Source organism: Euleptes europaea, chromosome 8 (assembly GCF_029931775.1).
Source record: "Euleptes europaea isolate rEulEur1 chromosome 8, rEulEur1.hap1, whole genome shotgun sequence".
NCBI lineage: Eukaryota > Metazoa > Chordata > Lepidosauria > Squamata > Sphaerodactylidae > Euleptes > Euleptes europaea.
In genome coordinates, this window is record NC_079319.1 from 5,788,952 (window position 1) to 5,794,847 (window position 5,896).

A 5,896-nucleotide genomic window follows, 5' to 3' on the forward strand; every position below is an offset into this window, starting at 1 on the left:
CGTCGGAGGGAGGGGCAGGAATTCGGGCAGGGGTTTGGCTGGAGTTAACAGGCAGCAGGAAGGGCTGGCTCGGGGTCATTTGGGGGGGGGGGAGACAGGAAGCTCTGTGGTCACACCTATTCCCCACAGCCAAAGGCTTCTGCCGGCGACCAATCTTTTTGCAGTATCTGAGCGTCCTAGAGCTGTTGCCAGCCACATTTTTTCCTCACCCAGAGGAAAAGTAGCTTGCAGCGTACTGGAGAAGGGGAAGGGCGATGGCTCAGTGGTGGAGCATCTGCTTGGCGTGCAGAAGGTTCCAGGTTCAATCCCCGGCATCTCCAGTTAAAGGGAACAGGCAAGTAGGTGATGGGAAAGACCTCTGCCTGAGACCCTAGAGAGCCATGGAGAGGGGCTGTGGCTCAGTGGTAGAGCCTCTGCTTGGCATGCAGAAGGTCCCAGGTTCATTCCCCGGCATCTCCAGTTAAAGGGACAAGGCAAGAAGGTGATGTGAAAGACCTATGCCTGAAACCCTGGAGAGCTGCTGCCAGTCTGAGTAGACAATACTGACGTTGATGGACCAAGGGTCTGATTCAGTACATGGCAGCTTCATATGTTCATGTGAAGATCTGTTCTGGAGAGGCTGTGGCTCAGTGGTAGAGCATCTGCTTGGCATGCAGAAGGTCCCAGGTTCAATCTCCAGTTAAAGGGACTAGGCAAGTAGGTGATGTGAAAGACCCCTGCCTGAGACCCTGGAGAGCCGCTGCCGGTCTGAGTAGACAATACTGACTTTGAGGGACCAAGGGTCTGGTTCAGTATAAGGCAGCTTCTTGTGTTCATCAATAAGCAGTTCTTGGAAAGCCCCATTCTGTACAGTGCCAGAAAAGGGCCTCTCTGCTACTTCATCTCCCAACCAACAGCAAACATCAGTTCTGCCCCTAGAGTGTCATCTGGGTCTTATTCTCCGCTCCTTCCCCGGGGAAATCTGGGTGCCTTCTATTAAAAACAATATGCCCAAGGGGGAATGAAGGTACTAGAAAAAAGTCAAATGCAAAACCCTGCAAAAGTGCAAAAGTCAAATGCAAAACTACAGTAGTACCTGTTATATAAAAAAAAAATACCATTAAATACAATTGTGAATTTCAAGACTCAATCTCTTTAAATTAGACAAATGAAATGCAGACTGTGAATGCACCAGGTAAAGTTCCAACATAAACACACGCTTTGAGAAAATTCAAAGAATTCAAATTAGCCATAAATCAAACAAATTCATTATTTTAATATTCATTAGTGGAACTGACAACCTGAATGTGTTTATATAATATTGAACACTACCTGTGGAATTTACAACCTGAATGTGCTGGGTAACTATATTTTGAGTATTAATTTTGTAACTTGAATTTGTTTGATTTATGCATAATTTGAATCCTTTGGATTTTCGCAAAGCGTGTTTATGTTTGGAACTTTACCTGGTGAATTCACAACCTGTATTTCGTTTGTCTAATTTAAAAAGGTTGACTTTAGAAATTCACAATTGTATTTTGCCATCTATGAGAGTCAGGCCTTTGGGTCAAAGGGACAGCCACGCCTCATTCTTTTTCAAATAAATGAAACCATATCCATATGTAGTTTTTAACAGGGCTGTTGAGAACAAAACAGTGGCCGAAACCATGCGCTTTGGAGGCAGCGGGCCAATTCACAATTCCTCAAGCTTGGCAATGCAAGCTCCTTAAAGTGGCTGCCACGTGTGCCTCTAGTCACCTGAATCTGTTCTTGTTAACAGGAGAGGGCTGGATTCAGCAAGCAGCCGGCTGTTTCTTCTAGAGACAGGAGACAAAGCAGCGTGGTTAAGAGCGGTGGTTTGGAGCGGTGGACTCTGATCTGGAGAACCGGGTTTGATTCCCAACTCCTCCACATGAGCGGCGGAGGCTAATCTGGTGAACCAGGTTGGTTTCCCCACTCCTACACACGAAGCCATCTGGGTAACCTTGGGCTAGTCACAGCTTTCTTAGAGCTCTCACAGGGTGTCTGTTGTGGGGAAGGGAAGGTGATTGTAAGCCGGTTTGATTCTCCCTTAAGTGGTAGAGAAAGTTAGCATATAAAAACCAACTCTTCTTCTTCTTCTCCTCCTCCTCCTCCTCCTTGGTGGGGGGAGCTCTCTGCCAGGGCTAGGGATTCTCTAGCAGCTAAGATGGATCTGACCCTAAGGTATCAAACAGACTAAGCAAAGATCATGCATTTCAACCTGCCTGTAAATTACAGTTTGCAGACTGCACCTCGATTTGCCTTGGGGGCTGTGCGGGGAATGGAGAAGGCGTTTAACCCTTCCACCTCCTCTTGATTTCACAGTTTGAAACTACTCTCTGCTTTTTTGTTAGCATTTCAAAGGAGGAGATAAAAGCAGGGAACCTGTTTTTTTATGGCAAAGCTAAGGGGAGATTCCCTTCGTGGCCCAAAGCAAATTGAGGCTGCTTGAGCCCCCAGTTTGCATTTTACAGACACAACGAAAGAAGAGTTGGTTTCTCTACTGCTCAAGGATGAATCAAACCAGCTTACAATCACCTTCCCTTCCCCTCCCCACAACAGATACCTTGTGAGGTTGGTGGGGTTGAGAGAGCTCTAAGAGAGCTGTGACTAGCCCACGGTCACCCAGCTGGCTTCATGTGTAGGGGTGGAGAAACCTACCCGGTTCTCCAGATTAGAGTCCACCGCTCATGTGGAGGAGAGGGGATTCAAACCCTGTTCTCCGGATTAGAGTCCGCCACTCATGTGGAGGAGAGGGGAATCAAACCCTGTTCTCCGGATTAGAGTCCACTGCTCTTAACCACTATACCAGGCTGCCTCTCAGCATGGTCTGCTAGATGAGGCAGATTCATTACATTAAAGCTTGCTCCAGCCTTTTCTCCACTTCATGCTATCCCTCATCTCCCAACCCCTTCCTCACTTCTTCAGTTGTGTTTTATATCAGACCACGGGTCCGTCACGATCAGTATTGTCTACTTGGACTGGCAGCAGCTCTGCGGCGTCTCAGGCTAAGGTCCTTCACGTCCCTTACTACCAGACCCTTTTAACTGGGGATGCCAGGGATTGAACCTGGGACTTTCTGCATGCCAAGCAGATGCTCTGCCCCTGAGCCGCAGGCCCTCCCCTTCTCAGAATCTTACTCAGCCTTGACTAGTTAAGAGGGTGGCCTTTCCCTCCCTCTCTCCATTGTGACCTCATTGCGACCCTTATTGTGACATTAGCTTTGTCTGAGCCACTTGAGGAGACCGGTGGACAGCTCTTTCAAAACCCGCCTGTACTGAAGAAGAGAGGAGAGAAAGGTATTGGAATAGGATGCATGCGGTCCACTCTGCAATACTTTACATTGGAAGTCAAGGTGGCTGCCATTTAGTTTTCTGTTGTTCTGTGGCCCAAGCTAGCCTGATCTCGTCAGATCTCAGAAGCTAAGCAGGGTCAGCCCTGGTTGGAATTTGGATGAAAGACCACCAAGGAAGTCCAGGGCCACGAGGCAGAGGAAGGCAATGTCTCTGAATGAATCTCGCCTTGAAAGTCCTATGGAGCCGCCATAAGCCAGCTGCAACTTGACAACCCTTTACGCACACCCTTCTAGTTGAACACATGAAGTTGCCTTATACTGAATCAGACCCTTGATCCATCAAAGTCAGCATTGTCTACTCAGACTGGCAGCGGCTCTCCAGGGTCTCAGGCAGAGGTCTTTCGCATCACCTGCTTGCCCAATCCCTTTAGCTGGAGATGCCGGGGATTGAACCTGGGACCTTCTGCATGCCAAGCAGATGTTCTACCACTGAGCCACAGCCCCTCACCTTTATATATTATGGTACTGACCTTTAAAGCCTGCTTGGGGACGGCATACCTGAAGGACCACCTGCTCCCGTATGAACCTAACTGACCACTCCGGTCATCCTCAGAGGCCCTGCTTTGGGTGTCCCCACCATCTGAGGCTAGAGGTAGCAACCCAAGAAAGGGCCTTCTCGGTCATGGCTCCACAACGTTAGAACTCCCTCCTCAGAGAGATTCACCTGCCTCCCTCGGTTGTTTGCCACAACAACTTTGTTTTGTTTGACGTCTCCTACTAGCCCTTTCCCCATATGTGTGCTTTTTAATATGTTTATCTTATATTTTATCTAATTGTTTTAAATATTGTGTGTGTTGTCTTCTAATTTTTTTTAACGTCTTAAATGTTTTAATGTTCACCACCTTGGGGACCCTGAATTTGGTGGAAAGGCAGCATAGAAAAGTCCTAAATAAATAAATAGTAGGTACTGCTTAGAACCCAAAAGTGGAACGCTTGAAGAGGGGAGTAGACATGTTCGTGGAGGAGAGGGCTATCCATGGCTACTAGTCAAAAAATACTAGTCATGATGCATACCTGTTCTCTCCAGGATCAGAGGATCATGCCTGTATTGTTAGTCTGTATTGTTTTCTATGTGCTATGAAACACAGGAAGGACAATGCCACTGCAGCCGGTTTTGTTTGTGGGCTACCTAGAGGCACCTGGTTGGCCACTGTGTGAACAGACTGCTGGACTTGATGAGCCTGGGTCTGATCCAGCAGGGCTTTTCTCATGTTCTTATGGGCCCCTATCCTGCCCATTTCAATAGTTAAATGACTTTGTAGGAAGAGAGACACTCCAGAGGAGTAGTATGTGGGTGGTAGGGAGTCCAAAAAATGTAGCCTAAAGCCTCAAACTTTGGTCCAAGCTAGATTTAGAAACAACATCGCTTTGAAGAGGATTTTGAAGACAAATTCATTTGGTGCTTACTTGAGGCCTTGGAAGCACCACATCATGGTGGTTTATCTTGTGAATTTCATAAAAGTGCCTGTTTCTGGGGAATGGTTGTCCAGATTAGAGTCTGTCCCTCATGTAGAAGCGAGGAATAAAACCAAGTTCTCCAGATTTAGAGTCTTCCACTATTATGTAAGAGTATGAAATGAAACCCGGTTCTCCAGATTATGAGTAGGAGTGGGGAATCAAACCGGGTTCTCCTGATTAGAGTCTGCCACTCATGTGAAAGAGCGGGGAATCAAACCCGGTTCTCCAGATTACAGTCTGTCGCTCATGTGGAGGAGTGGGGAATCAAACCCGGTTCTCCAGATTAGAGTCCACCACTCTTAACCACTAAACCACACTGGCTTCTGAGTTCAACGGCTGTTTCTAGGCGCATGTAAGGGCTAACATGCCCCCCTTCAACGAGGCATTTTGATCTTGGGACACCCGTTGACTCAAAATTCTCTCCTCTCTCTCCCCTCTTTCAGATTGTCTTGTATGCTGATCAGCTGTGGATTTATGGAGGGGTCCGGGCGCACCTTTGAGCACTGCCACGCACAACATCCTGCCCGCTGAACCCAGGACAACGACGCCCCGCCCTAACCTGGCACTGAGCCTTCGGGCTTAACCATTCAGATCTCCCGTGCATGGCTCTTGCAGCCGAGGGAGAACTTTTTCTGGCTGCCGCCCCAGCCTGAACTGCACCGGGGTTCCATCACTGCCCCTAAATATTTTACATATCCAGATGGGGTAACGTGACAGCATCAGAGGGGACCCCAGCTGGTAAAACCGAATGCAGAGGCCTTTCCGGAGAGGGGAGAGCAAAGAAGGGAAGCCGAACGACGCTGAAGGACGACTGCTCTGAAATTGCACACGCAAAGAAAATTGACACTACAACAAAAAAGTTTTTAAAGTATTATTCAGAAATCAAGCACAGGGTTCCTTTTTCGTGTTGGATGATTTAGAGAATCCAACATACCCTCCCCCAGAAAAGCTGGGAATATTTGCACAACATTGATTTTAGGGTGGGGGGGAGAAGTATTTTGCCAAACTCGAGGGAATTTTGTTTTCCTTTTTGTCCTGCAAATTCTTTTCTTTTTTTCCTTTTGGGGTGCACTTGGCCCACCC